A 17,414-nucleotide genomic window follows, 5' to 3' on the forward strand; every position below is an offset into this window, starting at 1 on the left:
GGTTAAAACCCTCACCTTGTTCTTTCTGTTTGTTGCATTCATGTTAGCTGAATGAGGGGTGGTCCTCCAGGTTTCACAATCTGCAGAAATAGCCTGCAATAGCCAACACAACAGGAAATATTTCAACAACACCAACGTGGGGTGGTCACTGTCACAATCTACCTTGTTGCTTTAGAAAATTCTTTCACAGCTCAACACTAAGGGCCTGTTTCCACAACACGCAGATTGAATGCTGAATGGATGCAGAAAAACTGACTCCAATGAATGTCTCTAGGCCTGTTTCTACAATTTTTCTGATGCAGATTTTCCCATAGGCACTCATTGGAGTCAGTTTTTCTGCATCCATTCTGCACCCAATCTGCGTGTAGTGGAAACAGGCGCTAAGGCTGAATACCCACCAGAAGATGGATCAAAGAACCTACAGGGACACGTCAGCCGAGCACTCCTCAATCCATCTTCGACCGCGGGAACTTTGTACAGGAGTGCAGTCAGAAATCTTACAGATCTGATCTGCCGTGCCAGTCATTATGTGCAAACATAATCACAGTGTGAAATCGCAGAAACAATCACTCAACACAGAAAAAGTTGTGCATTATGGGAAAAATTGCCCCCCCAAAAATCGCAGGAGCTGTGAAGGAATGCATAGTGCTTGTACTCGTTCCAATCTAGTTTCATTCATTGGCAAAAATGTTTGCACAAAAAGTATGCAAGCTTCAGGCTGGTTTCACAGTTGTAACCAGTGTTGCGGTGAGATGATAGCATCGCGCCGCAACTCTAAAAAACAGCCTTCAAGGATTACCGTTGTAATGTACGGTAATCTCCCTTCTGGCTGCACGCCAAGCAGAAAGTGAAGCTTTCTAGTGCTCACTTCCTGTGGCCGATGGTAGACTTGTGCAGAAGTGTATTGTCAAAATATGCGCAATGCAAATACGTGCGACGAACAGTCTTATCTTCCTGCTGAAGTTTATAAAGGTGAACTGAAGAGAGAGGTACAGTATATGGAGGCTGTCATGTTTATTTCCTTTTAGGCAATACCAGTTGCCTGGCAGCCCTGCTGATCCTCTGCCTCTAATACTATTAGCCATAGCCCCTGAACAAGCATGCAGCAGATCAGGTGTTTCAGACTTTAAAGTCAGATTTGACAAGACTAGCTGCATGCTTGTTTCTGGTGTTATTCAGATACTACTGCAGAGAAATACACCAGCAGGGCTGCCAGGCAACTGGTATTGATTAAAAGGAAATAAATATGGCAGCCTCCGTATACCTCTTACTTCAGTTCCCCTTTAAGCATTTGCATTACGAGTTATGAGATCCTCTAACAATTTTTCTCTTTTAACCTCCCTGGCGGTAAGCCCGAGCTGAGCTCGGGTTATGCCACGCAGGACGATTTCTCAGGCCCTGCTGGGCCGATTTGCATAATTTATATTTGGTACACGCAGCTAGCACTTTGCTAGCTGCGTGTACTGCCCGATCGCCGCCGCTCCATGCCGCCCTCCCCCCCAGACCCCATGCGCTGCCTGGCCAATGAGTGCCAGGCAGCGCTGAAGGGTGGATCGGGACTCCCTTTTACGTCACGACGTCGATGACGTCAGTGACGTAATCCCACCCATCGCCATGGCGACGGGGGAAGCCCTAATGGAAATCCCGTTCATAACAGGATTTCCGGACGGGCTTGATCACCGGAGGCGATCGGAGGGGGTGGGGGGATGCTGCTGCTCAGCGGCTGTCATGTAGCTAGCGCTAGGCTAGCCACATGATTAAAAAACAAAAAAAACAAAAAAGAAAACTGTGCTGCGCTGCCCCCTGGCGGTTTTAATTGGCCACCAGGGAGGTTAATGCAATTAGCCTAGGGCCCTAGCCAATCTATTCGCAAACACAATGGCAAATCTAGAGAATCGCAGAAAAATTGCAATAAAAAACGCAAGATAGAATTGACATAACTAAAAATCACACCACAGTGCTATTCGGGAGATACCCGGATAGTTGCTTTCTGGATATCTCCCAGTAAACCTGTGCGGGGTGGGCAGGGTGGTCAAGTCGTGGGAGGTGCCAAGGGATGGACCGAAGAAGACGTCAGACAGGTAAGCTTGACCCCCCCCCCCCCCCCCCGCACAGGTTTACTGGGAGATATCCGGAAAGCAACTATCCGGGTATCTCCCGAATCCAAATTTGAGCATCCCTACTCCTGACACATCACAAAAAATGTCAATTATATGACCCTGCAGCAGAATGCGTCGAAAGGGTCATATGCCTCACACTGCCCACAGCTAGTGACGTACTCCCTGCTAGGCAGGAAATATGTCACTGCGATTCCCGTAGGTCCCCCCGCTCAGTGACGTACTCTGTGCTGGGCAAAAAGTAAGTCACTAGGATTCCCGCCTTTCAGCACATTCAGTCTGCATCGCACTACATAGTTTACACTAACTATGTCGCCCATAGACTTCTATTACCCCAAGCACTGCGCTTAAAGTTTACCAGAGAGGAAGCACCCTCATGTATTTTACCATATATATCAGTGGGAACATTAGAGAAAACACCTACCCTGCTCTCTGTTTCATCCTTCACTGCTCATTCTGCTTGTTATCAGCCCTGATAAAATCCCAGACTGAGCATTCAGTCTGGCTTTGCTCAGGAATCATTATAGCAGAGTCATTATAGCAGAGCCAGAAGGGGGCAGGCTTGGGCTTGAAAAGACATCAGAGAAGACAGACTCAGCTGTAATGACTCCTGCCACAGCTCGTCAGAGTGGCCATTAATGTCTGTGAGACATGCCGCAGCACCCATGGTGCGCTGGAATAGAAGTGGTGCGGCTGATGCAGCAGCTTCAGCGCTCTGCCGCAAGGTGTGAGGAGGACACGATGCAATTGAATTCAAAGGCACCGCAAACATTTATAAAGTTGTTCACGTGACGCACTTCCTGTCCGGCAGCGTGCACGTGACTGAGGGGTATGACATTTCTGACGCATGACGTCACTGGGGTTAGAGGTTTGGGGGAAGAGGTCACTGCACTGTCGGCGCAGTCTGTTGCAGGGACCAAACTGAATGTAATGGTGCGATGCACTGCGGTAGACTCTAAGCGCTTGTTCACACTATGGGCTTAATTCATTAAACCGTGAGAACTCAAATATCACACCTTATCAAAGTTAACATGCCTTATCAGAGTAGCATAGCAAGCACTACAAACTTATGCCTGCTAATTGGCAATGGCACTCATCCTGCCCTGAGCCCCTGCAGGTGCGTAGTGCTCGCTATGCTACTCTGATAAGGTGTGTTAACTTTGATAAGGTGTGATATCTTTGATAGATAAGGTGTGATATTTAAGTTATCATGGTTTAGTGAATCAAGCCCTATGAGCGTTTGCAGATTTTTTTTTTAAAATGTGCTTGTGCAATGATTTCCTATGAGAGTTTTCACATACTGTATGAGCGTTTTGATTTTTTCCGATTGCAAAAGCGCTGCCTGTACCATTTTCTGAGCGTTTTTACTCAGTGCAAGGTATAGGGAAATTGCAAAGCGCTTGAAAAAGCGCTTTGTATTGCAATTTCCGTAGCTCTTTTAAGAATAAGTACATTGTATTTATTCTTTTTCAGGTCAAAGAGTTCACTTCCTCACTGACATCAGGAAGTGAAAATCTCAATCGCTGAGCAAAAACTCTTAGGGCCTGAGCCCACTAACGAAGTTGTGCGCAGTTGTGTCCGCTTTTCAGCATCTGTAACATTGATGAGTTGCTGAAAAGCGGACACAACTGCGTTAGTGGGCCCAGGCCCTTAGAAACGTGCTTTCAAAATGCTCAATAAATCGCTCAGCATTTGCGATAGCGCTAGCGATTTATAATGTGAACAAGGCCTTATATACTTGTGAAAGGAGCATTAAAAATAAAAAAGTTAGTCACTTAAAGTAAACCTGTAAGGGAGATAACTGCCTCTGGGGGGTACTTACCTCGGGAGGGGGCAGCCTCTTAATTCTAATGAGGCTCCCTCCGTCTCCCTTCACCAGCCTGATCCAGTGCTGGCAGCCCAAAGAAGATGTTAGCCACAATATGTACATCTCTGCACCCCTGCGCAGGTCTGGATTTACATCACAGGAGCCTATAGGCACAGATGTCCTGGCACCCTAGACTCCGCCCTCCATGAACCTACAAACACCCGCCGACCTGCACCACTAGTGTGCTGGCCGGCCCAGCTGTCACTTCTCCCTTACCCAGTGTAGGTAGCCAGAGGTGTCCCCTAATACTGGGTGTACCTCTGGCTTCCTAATACAGAGTAGCTAGAGGTGCCCCCAGGTATTAGGTAGCTAAAGGTGCCCCCAACTGATGGTAGATTTGGTCAGTGAAATGCAGAGAGCAGGGAAAGCAACCTCTCCTTTATGCTCCACTTGGGACGGGAAGGAGGGAGGCACTCGAGGAAGGAAGTGTACCACCTTTCCATCATCAGGCGCCTGTAGGCACATGCCTACAGTGCCTTATGGTAAATCCGGCCCTGCTCCTGCTCAGTAGGAGCTCTGCACTCGGGCTCTGGCGGAAATAGCTGAACACGATGGGGTCCGCTCTATTGTGCAGGCGCAGACATCTTGCGGAACCCATCAAGCTTGGCTATTTCTGCCGGCACCTGAGCTGAGAGCCTATACTGCGCCTGCACACACTGCCCACAAGGAGATGTTGGGGCTGGATCCCTTCTGCTGCGGAGGATGGGGGAAGCCTCTTTAGGATCCAGAGGGTTCCCACTCCCACGGTAAGTACTCCCTAGGGGCACTTTTTTTCTTACAGGTACACTTTAGGAGGGAAGCCTCTGGATAGTCCTGAGGCTTTCCTGGTCTCCCTCCGCTCCTCCTACGCTGCGCAGCACGGCCTGCGCCTGCACAATAGCATGGAGCCGCTTGTGTGTGGCTTTATCCTCAATGCATGAGCGGCTCCATGCTACTGTGCAGGCGCAAAGTCACTGGTGCCTGCGCAGTGCAGCCGCGCTTGTACATGCGAGGATATAAAGACGGTCAGTGGAGGGGTTCCCACAGGATCGGGGAAGCCTCTGTAGATTTATAACAAATATATTCCAGCACTGATTACTTAATTTCTTCCTCTCTGCACATCATTCCGGGTCCTGTTATTGCCAGCCACCAAATGATACAGTGAGTACCGCCATACCTCCCAACATTTTGAGATAAGATAGAGAGGCACGCCCCGGACACACCTCTAACCACGCCCCACCACATCCCTTGTCATGCATGCACCAAGAATTCAGAAGCAAAAGATGTAGTTTATCAATCAAACCACACTGGTACTCTCTATCATCAGTAGTTTTCCTTGATAACAATATGATGCTATCAACACAGATCTGTACATCAGTCCTGAAAGAGGGACAACAGGAATGGGTTCCCAAAGGGACAGTTGGGAGCAGTGGTGTAGCAATAGGGGATGCTGTTGTTGCGACCGCACCAGAGCCCATGGACCGGAGGGGCCCTCTTTCATCCATCTTATTATTGGTGCTATTCTGGTAAAGGACACCTCTGTGCATTGCATAGTGATAATCTTTAACCTCCTTAGCGGTAACCCCGTGTGTGACACGGGGTAAGCCGCCGGAGGGTGCCGCTCAGGCCCTGCTGGGCCGATTTAAATAATTTTTTTTTTTGCTGGACGCAGCTAGCACTTTGCTAGCTGCGCCAGCACCCCGATCGCCGCCGCCGCGCGCCCGATCGCCGCTATCCGGTGCGGCGCGCGCCCCCCCCCCAGACCCCTGCGCTGCCTGGCCAATCAGTGCCAGGCAGCGCCAAGGGGTGAATCGGGTCTCCCAATGACGTCCCGACGTCGCTGACGTCGGTGACGTCATCCCGCCCCGTCGCCAAGGCGACGGGGGAAGCCCTCCAGGAAATCCCGTTCTTTGAACGGGATTTCCTGATTGGAGATCGCCGAAGGCGATCGAAGCGGGCGGGGGGATGCCGCTGAGCAGCAGCTATCATGTAGCGAGCCCTGGGCTCGCTACATGATTTAAAAAAAAAAATTAAAAAAAACTGCTGCGCTGCCTCCTGGCGGTACTTTTCATACCGCCAAGAGGGTTAAGGGTAACCCAAGGTGAGAGGGATATGGAGGCTGCCATATTTATTTCCTTGTAAACAATGCCAGTTGCCAGGCAGCCCTATTGATCTTCTGGCATAAGTAGTGTACGAGTCAAAACTCTGGAACAAGCATATGGCTAATCCAGTAAAACTTGAGTCAGAGTACCTGATCTGCTTCATGCTTGTTCAGGGTCTATCACTAAAAGTATTAGAGGCAGAAGATCAGCAGGACTGCCAGGCAACTGGTATTGCGTACCTAAATAAATATGGCAGCCTCCATACCCCTCTCACTTCAGGTTCCCTTTAATAAACTGTTTCCTAACTCTAAATACTCCTCTATGACACTGCAGATGTTCTTGGTTGGTTTTGGGGCTCCATATCGATAAAGTGCTTGGAGCCCCTCTAAACCTCACATAGGGGTCCCAAGCTCCTTAGTTACGCCTTTGGTTGAGAGCTATTAGTACCGCTAACAATACTCTCTATGGTGGCACCCAAATCTGGTGCATCCCGGGTGCCCATCTCAATATCATGTGACAGACATGTGACTGAATGAAATCTGCTGGAAATAACTGCATGTTTGGTATTGAGCCCTGACAGCAGCGGGTCACAGAGCAGGGGAGGATAATAACCTATGTGTGACTTCAGGCTGAAAGCAGATTACAGAACTATGCAGCTACTGGGAGTCACCTCTTATCTACATGTACAATAAACACTGGCTTTCCGTGTCATTCATCAACATACGTGACGTGACAGGGTAATCCCCCATCTATTATACTGTGCAGCACAAGCCGGTACTGTGTGTATGTGTCAGTGACAGCAAGTGACTGAGTCAATGGGTTCTCCTCTTATTGCTTCTGACAGGTGTATTGCCGGCATAATACAATGCCATCAGTTTCAAATCACTCATTCAGCCAGTAAGACTGGATTCACAGATGTCAGTTGCATAAAACATGTGTTATAATGTGTGTGAACTGCAATGGAGACTGGCCATAGACTTTAAAGTGCACTTGAGATGAAGGGGGGGGGGGATTTATACATAGCTGGTGCCTCCTCCATGATTATTGCTCCCTCGCTGCCCTCCTCTGCGCCCTGGATCTGCTGCAATTGGCCCCGAAAAGTCTTCCAGTCGACACAGGGGCAGTCCGGTCACGTGAGCTCCCCCACCACGTTCCCGTGGCAATGGTGGTGCGTGCATGACAAGGCTGCGCATGCACAGTACGCCCTGGACCACAGGACCTTTCCGGGGCCTATTTCAGAAGATCAAGGAGGCAGAGGAGGATGGCGTGGGAACGAAAAGCCTAGAGGCGGTTGGAGGAAGCACCAGGTATGTATAATTCCACCCCCCCCCCCCCCAATCTCAGGTGCACTTTAATACAAATCCTGCATACAGCGAGTAAGGCTGGATTCACAGTGATCAGTTGCATATCGCACATGTTAAAATGTGTGTGAACTGCAATGGAGACTGGACATAGACTTAATGCAAAGCCTGCATGCAGCGAGTTAGAATAATGAGATCCGTTACTGTGAACAGGCCCATAGAATTGTAAGGGCAGTAAGATGACATGCAGATTGTTTCTGCAATGCAACTGAGCACTGTAAAACCGGACCGGACCGGACCCGCAACGTATACTGTACAAACGGAACAGACGAGATTGGATCCAATGATAACCTATGGGTCCGTACACATCCGTCCGTCCCACCGGATCAGTTTTCTTCAGGTTTTTACGTTCCGGCAGTCGGTCCAGAAAAATGCTGCAGACCCTATTTTTCTGGAACGTTGTGCCCTGCGGAACTGATCCGGCAGGTTTTGCAACTCAATAGGAACTAATGTAAAACAGAAGTTGACGACACACTGCCTATAAAAACTGACCTTTCTAGCCCTCTTCCTGTATGCTTTCTATGGTACAACGGCCATCTTTGTTTGCTGACACATGTGCCCAGCATGGTTTGACTGGGATTCCTCCCAGTTTGTGCTCGATTGTTTGGAGAAGATGGCAGAGATCAGACCATACAGCATAGAGGACCTGATTGTCCAAGTGCAGGCTCAACCTGCCCTTTGGGATAAGGGGCACCCAGACCACAGTAACCTCCGGAAGTGCAGGAAGTTGTGGGAGGAAATCGCCAAAGTCTATGTGGAGGGATTCGATGAACTGAATTGGAAGCGCAAAAATGCGCAAGGTATGTTTACAACAATTGATTTGGGGGGCTTGTGGTGTTGCATCTGTGTTTTGTTGTTTGGGGTGGGTTTCATATTGAATATGTAGCACGCAGGCCTTGCCCACCCACGTGTGTCTGTGCCCCAGGCCCAGGCACGCATGCTCTGTGTGTACCCTTGTCCTACCCACCCACGTACAGTGCCACCTGTGTCCCACCCACGTGTGTCTGGGCCGCAGGCCTGCGGCCCAGACACGCATGCTCTGTTCACACACAACCGACAGGATGTCCATTCAAAATGTAGAACCAAAAATGTATTAAAAACAAATAGAAAAATATTAAAAATACAACAAAAAAAACAACAACATAACAGGTCAACTAAACAAATGTATATGAACAAAATAAAAAGTTTTTATTGTTGCTGTCCTCTGCTGGAGGACATAAAATAGTCTGCCAATTTGTCCGTGTTTCGGAGGCAAACTATTCTGGGCCTTGTAGCAAACCTCTGCATCGGCTGAAGTGGAAGTACATTTGGAGGTTTAGGAATGTCCACTTCCTCATGGCGCACCAAATTGTGGAGAATGCATGCTGCCTTGACAACGTGGACAGCGTTGTCCGGTTTCAGCAGCAAAGGTGTGTGGAACATCCTCCATTTTGACGCCAGGATTCCAAATGTACACTCCACCATTCGCAGGGCACTGCTGAGCCGAGCATTGAAACGAGTCTGCTTCTCACTGAGGCCCCTGTCTGGGTATGGCCGCATCACGTAGGTAGAAAAGGCAAAAGCCTCATCTCCCACAAACACGAAGGGGTAGGCGGGTGTCCTTGTCTCACAGTATAGGTGACAAATCGCAGTATAGGTGATCAAGCATAAGAATGCATTCTTCTGTGATCTAAAACCCCGGCTTTTAACTTAGCTGTAGGGATAACAGTTGTGCCTGGATGAGTGAATCTGTGAATGCATTTGTTTGAACATTTGCATATGAGAGTGCGAAGGGTTAATAGATTTTTGCTGTTTTCTAGCCACACCCCCTTCAGCACCTCCCTTTCCTTAACTTATTTAATGTCCTAACTAGGGGCAATGTGCCTGGATAAATGTATTTTGTTCTTGTTACTGACCCCTGTGGCTAGGGTCTAATTCGGTGCACTCCCTTCTCCTCTGTATGTGTTTGACAGCATGCACACAGCTTATGCTGGTGTATGTGCATGGTGCACATGGATACATTACGTTTGCTCCCTTGTGCGATTGGTAAGATGCACTATCTGTGCCAGGAGAGGACGTCAGGATGTGTGCTCCTAATCCATTGATAGGTTTGATGCAAATGAATGTGTTTGCATGTCTGCACTATGCATGTTACAGGGCCAGAGTTAGGGCACCTATGTTTACCTGGGTACTTCTGCGCAGTATAGGTGACTAAGCATAAGAATGCATTCTTCTGTGAACTAAAACCCCGGCTTTTAACTTAGCTGTAGGGATAACAGTTGTGCCTGGATGAGTGAATCTGTGAATGCATTTGTTTGAACATTTGCGTGTGAGAGTGCGAAGGGTTAATAGATTTTTGCTGTTTTCTAGCCACACCCCCTTCAGCACCTCCCTTTCCTTAACTTATTTAATGTCCTAACTAGATGCGATGTGCCTGGATATATGTATTTTGCTCTTGTTACTGACCCCTGTGGCTAGGGTCTAATTCGGTGCACTCCCTTCTCCCCTGTATGTGTTTGTCAGCATGCACACAGCTTATGCTGGTGTATGTGCATGGTGCACATGGATACATTACGTTAGCTCCCTTGTGCGATTGGTAAGATGCACTATCTGTCCCAGGAGAGGACGTCAGGATGTGTGCTCCTAATCCATTGATAGGTTTGATGCAATGAATGTGTTTGCATGTCTGCACTATGCATGTTACAGGGTCAGAGTTAGGACACCTATGTTTACCTGGGTACTTCTGCGCAGTATAGGTGACTAAGCATAAGAATGCATTCTTCTGTGAACTAAAACCCCGGCTCTTAACTTAGCTGTAGGGATAACAGTTGTGCCTGGATGAGTGAATCTGTGAATGCATTTGTTTGAACATTTGCATGTGAGAGTGCAAAGGGTTAATAGATTTTTGCTGTTTTCTAGCCACACCCCCTTCAGCACCTCCCTTTCCTTATTTAATGTCCTAACTAGATGCGATGTGCCTGGATATATGTATTATGTGGGCCTCAGCCTTCTCCAGAGGATTCTTGTGGTCCTCACAATGATGCCTGCCACCGTGCTCTTCCCTATCCTGAATGTTACGTGTAGTGATGCATATGTTTGTCCAGTTGCGATGAACCTAGGAGAGAAATAATTAAATTATTTTTTTTTGTTTTTGCAGTTGAAAAATTCAAAACCCGATGGCGAAGTGTTCGTGACGCCTACGTAAAGGATCTGAGGATCTCGGCTAAAGAACAGCGGAGTGGAAGTGGCTCCTCAAAAAGGACAACCTACAGCTACGCAAGACAGCTGGCTTTCATAAAATCTTCTGTGGACCCTAGAGAGTAAGTTCAACTACTTTGACCATTCACCGACAACACATGGTATATGATGTTAACATTCTCCTTTGTATTATCTACAGGACTGAAGATAGTTTTATGGAGGATGTAGACATGGACAGAAATGTGGGCTATCTACAGGACAGTGAGGAAGAATTTGAGGATGACACCCTTGATGACCCTGTCTTGGACAAAGACTACGCTCCACCAGCAAGACAAGAGTCGTCTGACTCTAGGAAGTCTAGTGAGGACTTGTTACGCCCTGATACTCTACCGCCTGTACTCCCTGGTACTCCTGACCCTTAACCACCCACACAGGACATTCCACTGGCACAGGCTCACGCACACCCTCGCACTACTCCCACCCAAGTCTCCCAAACCAGTGTCCGACCAAGTGAGGACACCCCTCCAGCAAGTAGGTGTAGAGCTCCTGGTCCTGTACCCACAAGAAGGGAGGCCGAGATGTCGGGTGCTGTATCAGGCCTACTAGGCATACTTAGAAGCCAGGAAACTATCCTAACTAGGCAGCTGGAGGATGGGGACAGAAGTCATTTGATGGAGGGTTATCGTGCCCATATCGAGTCACCACAAAAAGAGCTAGAGGTTGTGCACATGCACTACCAGGTCCAGGACAAATTGAAACTGTTGCACGAACAATATCGAGCACAGTTTGACCAACTGCAAATGCAACACTACCAACAAGTTTCACAGTTGCAGCAGCAGATGCAAAATCAAAGTGCTGACCTTATGCGACAGCAATTGCACCCAGCCTACCACACCCTCATGTCCTTTCTTCCTTTTGTGGACAAAGTCCCAACTGTCAGCATGCTCGCATGCCAGTATAGTTTATTAGAGGCCGTCAAATCTCACCTGGACCCACAATTTCAGACTCAACAGCCCATGTACAGAGCACCTCCACCTGGTAATCAACTTCCCAAAGCTATCAAGGGTATAGAGGGAGTGCTTTTGAGTAAAGAAGGTACACAGGAACAGGTTCAAGCACTTCCACGGTTAGTACCCCTGACACTCCTGACCTCCCAAGTTCACCGAACCTTGTCCATGGAACTGGTGCAGAACCCTTGCAAAGGAAGTTGTTAGTCTTGGCCTCCCCTTGGACATGGCCTTCAGAACCTGTGACGCACAAAACATAACATGACTTGGCCACTTGGCCTTGTCATGTCATGTTGACATTGCTGTATCCCAGGTTTAGAAGGCCATGTCCAAGGGGCTCTGTACCCACGTTGTACACTTTATGATCCAGGGACTAGTGTCCTTTCTTTGCACTAGTAGTGTTGGGCTCTGTGGCCCATTTTGCAACCACTGTCTGCTGCACCTGCTGCTCTGCACAAATTTAGAACTTGGTCCTCTCCCTTGGACATGGCCTTCAGAACCGTGACGCAGGAAACACATAGCATGACATGGCTTGGCCACTGGTACCTTGGCCTTGTCATGTCATGTTGACTTTCCTTTGGCCCAGGTTTAAAAGGCCATGTCCAAGGGGCTCTGTACCTACTTTGTAAACTTTATCCAGGGACTAGTGTCCCTTCTTTGCACTAGTTGGGCTCTGTGGCCCATTGTACCTGCACCCGGGGACAATTTTGTCCATCTGTTGTACCATTTATCTACAATTTGTTAAATTTTGTTTGATCTCTTCCACGTTGGAGGAATGTTGTTTACTTCCATGTTGAAAGTGTTGGAATTTTTGTTTTGTAATTTAAAAAAAATTGTTTTTTCTAACCTCAGAGTGATAAATAGTGGTTCTTGTGGTGCGACAGCTTTCCGCATCCTGGTATCCTTCTTCCTGAGGTCATCCTTCACCATGTCCGAGAGGGTATCAAACTTATGACAGGAGATGGAAAGGAAAAAAATTATAGTTTGCTGTGGGACAAGGTGTGGGGAGGGTGGGGGTGGGGCGTTTAGGTATGTATACAGGGGTATGGGTGTTGTGGGGAGGGTAGGGGTGTGTAGTTTAGGTATGGATAAAGGGGTAATGGTGTTGTGGGGGTTGGATGTTTAGGTATGGATAAAGAGGTTGAGGGGTGGGGTGTTTAGGTATGGACACTTACAGGGGTATGGACATCCAGCAGTAGCTGTAGAACTTTTCTGGGTGTCATCTCAGGTCTCGGTACAGCGTCTGGAACTGTCCCTTCCTCTGTCTTTTCATTAGTAGAGGGTGCACCCATCATCTCCTGCGAGTAGCACGCTTACGTCCCACATAGTAGTAGGTAAATATCAGGAACGATGCTATTCCAAGCCAGAAGCTGTATAAATACACTGGATCCATGGTCCACACAGCAGTCTCTGTCTCCAACGATGACGTCCACACAGCAGGCTCTCTCCAACAATGACCACAGTGCATTTTCACACCTTCCAGACCGCAGGTATATATACAGTATCTTATCTCTTTAAAAAACGGAAGCTGATCTAAAACGTATGCAGAACGTATGAAAAACCGATTACAAACGGAACGGAAACTGAACGGAACCGGAAGGGAGCTGGAACTGACCTCAACTGATCCGTTTCAACTGACAGTTTGGGCTGCAAATGCAAGTGTGAACCGGGCCTAAACCTAGCCTTAGAAGCCTTAGAAAAACCTGATCAGTTACAACTCTGTGCTGTGAACAGGCCCATAGAACTGTATGGGCAGTGAGGCGACATGCAGAATTATTCTGCAACGCAACTGAGCACTGTGAACGAGCTCTAAGGGCAGTTTTACACTTGTCTTTAGCGTTGCAGTGCGATTTCCCCCGCCACATCACACCGTAACAAAAAAAAACCTCACTCATATGACACTGCGGCAGAATGTGCTGACAGGGTCACATGCATAGCACCGCCCCCCACGCAGGGATATACACCCTGCTGGGCAGGAAATACGTCACTGGGATTCCTGTCGGTCCACGCATGCGCAACACACACCGCTCCATCGTTTACACTACACACGTCACTTATAGACTCAATCCAAATTACAGAATGTGTGGTGCTTGCGGTAACGCGCTGCTGCCCTTGCGTTGGCTCGGACACTTCCAGCGCACCTCAGCGGGGCGCAATAAGTGTGAAGTCTCCACAGACCTCCACTGCGGCCCCTTGCAGTGAAATATGGTAACACTAACACAATACAGGAATTACCTGCTAGTGTAAAAGGGGCCTAAACGCCAATACAGGGACCATTTCTTCTACAGGACTTAACTTTACTGGTAGTACAGATGCGCTTGTCTTAGGAAGCACTTTGGGATGCAAATACTTTTCTAAGGATGCCCAAGGAGGGACGAAGAGGTATTTAACCAAGTCGATTTAAGAACTTTCCCCCGGGGCATGGCAGAGGAACAAGGGGACAGAGAGGGGACCAGGGAGGCTCCGAAGCCTTCCCTTTCCAAAGGTTAGTATCTATTTTTTGTTGTTTATTTCAGATTCACTTAAACGGCAGCTTAATTTACTACAGCGTTGTCAGGCTTGCCGTTGTTACCCTGCAAAGAATGATGTGATATGAGTATCTGGACGAAGAGGCCGGTTCCGTATAAGCCAAGTCTCAGCAGCTCCACCCAGAGGCCAGTGCCGTGAATGACAGTATGCAGCAGCCTGAAAATCCCGCCTCTTTCCCAGCTTGTAGAGAAGCAAGTGCTGCTTGTTGACTGCATACAACCCTTCTTCCTTTATCTGGATGAAGTGAAAAACTGTGCTAATGTGACCAGACCTATAAGGATCAGCATAGAACCTCTCACTTTATTGCAAGTAAAATGTACTGCAATAAACTAAGGACTCGTCACTATATACACAGTGATGAGTTCTTAGTTTATTGCCCCTTCCAGCAAGCAATGTTTAATGTCCTACACTCCCTGTGTCCAATTCTCCCCTCACCCCACAGTAATGCCATGTCCTCCCCCCAGCAGTGGAACTAAAGCCCCCTTCCTCCACCACCTCTTACTCAAAGCAGGCCAAATTTCTGGAAAGGCCACAAAAGCCAGGGCCTTGGGCGGCTGCAGACACGGAGCACCTGGACATGAAATAGGGTTGATACATATGAAAGAGAAGGCTGCAAAAGGGGCGCAACACCTGAAAATGGAAGCTGATGCCCAAGTGAGTTGAACATGAAAGAAAGCGGCTGCAGTACATGGTTGATACACGTGGAAGAGGAGGCTGCACATGGAATGGGAGCCACAATATACTTGGCCTAGGGATGGAAAAAGTATGACTCCAGCCTTGGCTCCGTGCAAAGTGCACTCTCAGTGGTCCTCTCGTCGGTCTCTCTCTTCCCACATCAACATAACCTTGTCCTGACGCAGGTCCAGAGCAGATGTGATTTCACAGGAGCGCTGAACTGTCATCAGGACAAGGCTGTGTGGACACTAGCAAGGGAGGACAGGGCCGCTACGCACCATGACAAGTGAATATAACTAGTACTGGTGTTTCCCTGTATGGTGGCTACTGTAGGAACATCGGAGGGAAAGCCCAACAGGCCCCCTCTTGCCTCGAGCCCCTCTGTATCCGCAGGCCCTGCTTTCCCTGTAGTTATACCACTGTAAAGATGATTATTTTCCAGTGTAGACTTAGAGCTGTAGCGTGAATTTTCAAGCAGTCCCCGAGTGCTGGACAGTCTGAGGCGCCCATAATCTTCCCTGAGGCATCAGGCTTTGTACACAGCCCAACACATTTTTATGCTACTGATTAAACATGTGTCTAAATCTCCTGATGATGGCAGCTACTGTGTAAATGGTATAAAGATTTAACGTGACATTCCAGCAGCACACCCCACCCTGCTGCTCAGATTCCATCCCACCTGCTGCAAAGCTGGCCAGACCGACCTTTCACTCACTCGCACTGTAAACTTACAGAGTGCCTCCAGTGAAAGAGACTGTCATATAAGTCTCTGTCCTCATGCTGCCAGGATCGGAGTGGGGGCGGTCAGGGTTAATAACTCACCTGCTGGAGCTTAAAGTGAACCGAGCACCATGTTTAGCACCCAAGGCACCTCAACAGCACATTAAAAATGTATGCCAACAATGTGGCTCATCAATAAAAAAAACTTCACTTTTAACTCTTCTTTTTATATTTAAAAGTTTATCAGAGGCTTTTATTACCCTGCTTCTGCGGACAGCAGGGCCTGCCCGACCGTAGAAATTTCAGGCAGATAAGAAATGTTGTAATTATTTTATTGTGTGTATTAGCAGAGAGCAAACAAAAGCTTTCATTAGCAGGGTGGGTGAGGAGATAGGATATTGTTCTTCAAAGAGTTTAGAGAAGTCACAGATGCTATCTTCGCAAGTCCCTCAGGATAAATAAGGGCAGCTAGAAGGGGAGCGGGGATCATTGCAGCTCCTATAGCTATTAGGAACCAGGAGAAACTGCAGAAAAAAATGGGGCTTAGTTCTCTTTAGGGTGAAGTGAAGTGAAGCCCCCTCTATCCCCAAGATAGCTGTGGCCCTTTTTTGAGTAATCTTTCTTAGCTCTGGCCACCCCCACCTGGGGACAGGCCGCAACAATGCAGGTGGAGGTGGCCAGAGCTTCAGAAGACTTTAGAAAAAAAGCATTACGGTGACTTTGCAGAGGAAGGAGGCAGAGTTTCTGACATCAATTAATTACAGGTGAGCTGGTGACTTATTAACCCTGCGACTTACCGATCCTGGCTGCATTAAAGGAATCCTGAGACAAAGACAACACAAGGATTTATACTTACCTGGGGATTCCTCCAGCCCCCTGTAGTCAGTGGGCTCCCTCTGTGCCCTCCAGGGCCACTCCAATCTCCCGCTGTCATCCCTGATATTCAGGGAAAACTGCACATGCACGGCCTCCTTGGTCATGCTCCTGTGGCCCAGGGCTGTTCTGCATCTGAGCAGTTAGTTAAAGATTGTAACTGTGCAGACACAGACCGCTCCCAGCCATGGAAGCTTGACCAAGGAGGCTCGAGGCCGGGTGGGGGGGGGGGGGGGGGCAGTGGAGGAACAGTACTAACAGGGGAGCTAAAGCAAGCCCCAGGTGAGTATAAGGCCCCTTTTATACCTGCATTGGAATGCTGCACTGCACTGCACTGCACTACCCTGTTTTGCCGCTAGGCATTGGGGCTTAGCGCACTTACTGCATCACGATGCACCAGTGCCCAATCGACTTCCGAGCCACCGCCAACAGCACATTCAGTGTTCTCTCCAGGCTCTTTTAGCCGGGTGCTCCACCCGGCTAGATTTGGTGACCACCCGGCTGTCATCGACTCACCTTCTCACCTCCTCCTATGCTGTAAGCAGAGTTGCCCTGCATTTTCAACTCGCCCCACCCGGCTACTTTTTCATGCCACCCGGCTACTATTTCATGCCACCCGGCTGGAAAAAAAATTCTGGGGAGAACACTGACATTACTGTCGGACTTCGGTGGCCACGGAAGTAATGTAAATCAATGGGTGACACAGAAATTTTAAATATGTTGGCGGCGGCGCAGTGTGCATGCGTGGAGACCCAGGAATCCCAGTGACGTGCTTCCTGTCTAGCAGGGTGCACATCACTGGGTGAGGTGCACCAAGGGGCGCTATGCATATGACCCTGTCGGCACACTCCAATGCAGACAGATGAATAACATTTTGTGAATTGCAGTGCGATGGGGGCGGAGCATTGCACCGCAAACGCACTGGCCAGTAAAACTGGCCTGCATCCTTATGTTTCATTCATGACAGGTACACTTTAAGACAGAACCGCACACGACAGCCTCTGCCT

At 48.5% G+C, this 17,414-nt stretch overlaps 1 pseudogene; it reads right to left on the bottom strand.

Moving 5' to 3' along the window:
• LOC137527762 (uncharacterized) overlaps positions 1-17,414 on the bottom strand; it is a 205,656-nt pseudogene that overhangs the window by 187,911 nt on the left and 331 nt on the right.

The sequence above is a fragment of the Hyperolius riggenbachi genome, chromosome 8 (assembly GCF_040937935.1).
Source record: "Hyperolius riggenbachi isolate aHypRig1 chromosome 8, aHypRig1.pri, whole genome shotgun sequence".
Classification (NCBI taxonomy): Eukaryota; Metazoa; Chordata; class Amphibia; order Anura; family Hyperoliidae; genus Hyperolius; species Hyperolius riggenbachi.